This window comes from Nematolebias whitei, chromosome 1 (assembly GCF_014905685.2).
Source record: "Nematolebias whitei isolate Nwh7 chromosome 1, NemWhi1, whole genome shotgun sequence".
In the NCBI taxonomy this organism is placed as follows: Eukaryota; Metazoa; Chordata; class Actinopteri; order Cyprinodontiformes; family Rivulidae; genus Nematolebias; species Nematolebias whitei.
The window spans coordinates 42,550,593-42,552,382 of NC_056498.1; positions in this window are offsets into that span (position 1 = coordinate 42,550,593).

A 1,790-nucleotide genomic window follows, 5' to 3' on the forward strand; every position below is an offset into this window, starting at 1 on the left:
TATACATATATATACACATATACACACATATACATATATATACACATATACATATATATATATATACACATATACATATACATATATATATGTGGAGGTGGACATTTGAAATAAAGCAATCTTAATGAATGAATGATCAATAAAAGAAGTTTTGTGGGTGTGTTGATTAAAATAAAGATTTTACGTCTGTCTGTCAAGGTGCTGAAACAATCACATGATTTTTTTGTAATCAAAAGGATCCTATAGAATCTATTTTGTGGTCAAAAAAGTATTCATTTAATAATTGTAAAAGTTAGATCTGGATTTCACTTTTAATTGTTAAGTCAAGTGATTCTAGAAAAAGGGTTTTTATACCTCTCCATTAGTAAGTTTTTTTTCTCGTTTAGGATTAGAAGAGCAAAGTTCAAAGTTGAGAAACAGTCACTTGAAGCAATTGACAGGAAACTCAGCAGTGTGGTTAGGCTTCACACACAAGATGGGTTGTCTTGTTCTGCAAAGGCACAAACTGTGAGTTTATAACTCTCTTTAGTAAATTTATTTTTTATGTTTAAGATAAAAGGTTGAGAGTTGATAAATAATAAGGGTGGCGGCCGGATACGAGGACGTTAGGCAAAGCACCTGTCACGAGCTTACAACAGAAGTGGACGTACGTTGTTTAGACCGCTGAGCGGTTGCATAAAAACCACACGCTGAAAAAAAGGAGACAAACTTTTGAACTGTTGAAAAGTTTTCAAAATGGACGTTAGATCAGAAACAAGCCAATCAGAGACAAGAGATGAGTTTAAAAAGACAAGATAGCAGACGATGGTCGGTCAGTCATTTCAGGTAGAACAGGGTTGTCAAGCTCTGAAGACTTGGATTAGATCTGAAGATTGAAGAGGGAAGATTTTGGCTACAGCAGAGATGAAAAAACAACAAAAGATGGAAACTTAAAGCAACGAAGAACCGCTCAGCAGCACATGATCACCCTTCAAGAGGACTGACCCCAGATAACTCTGAACAAGTCTCTGATTGGAATCAATAACATTTGATGACCGTTTTCAACAAAGGTTGTAGGAATTGTTCTCCTTTTTCCTGGAAAACCGATCCAATCATGGGATATGTGGTAGGAACCAGCCTTTTTGAACCATTGTACCCAATTTAAAACTTACAGGTTGCATTTTGTAGTTTTTCTTAGGGACAGAACAGTTAGGGAGTAGACCATTTACAAGAGATTATTATACGAGATTGGTGCATCCACACCTAGAAGAATTTGGATTTTCACCCATTTAAAAATTTTTATTTCATTTATTATACTACATTTTTTGAAATGCATTTGCTTGCACTGCTGCTGGATTTTTGAAAGCTACGATTGTAACCTTATGCAAATTTATAATTAAAAACACAAAGCATGAAAATCATAGAGCGTTGGACTCATTTTCCTGATGGCATCTGAATGATACACGCTCGTTGTTGACCTTACCCAGGAAGCGTGCTTGGTTCTGAGATCTTGGGAGGTTTTTAACGGTTACTTACTTGTAAGTAGGGGTGTGTCCTGCAGATGAAGGTTGTTAGTGCCTGGTCGAATCTTTCTCGAGCCCAGCCTAAGAGGGCCTGACCGTAGTATCGTTTGAGTAATACTCAGAAGTCTAGGGGCGTCCAATTACCGGTTAGACTAGGGCTGGAGGGGTGTTAAACCCTGAGACGAAGACAACAGTGAGGAAAATAAATATTTGAACACCCTGTGACTTTGCAAGTGCTCCCACTTATAAATCATGGAGGGGTCTGAAATTTTCATCTTAGGTGCATGT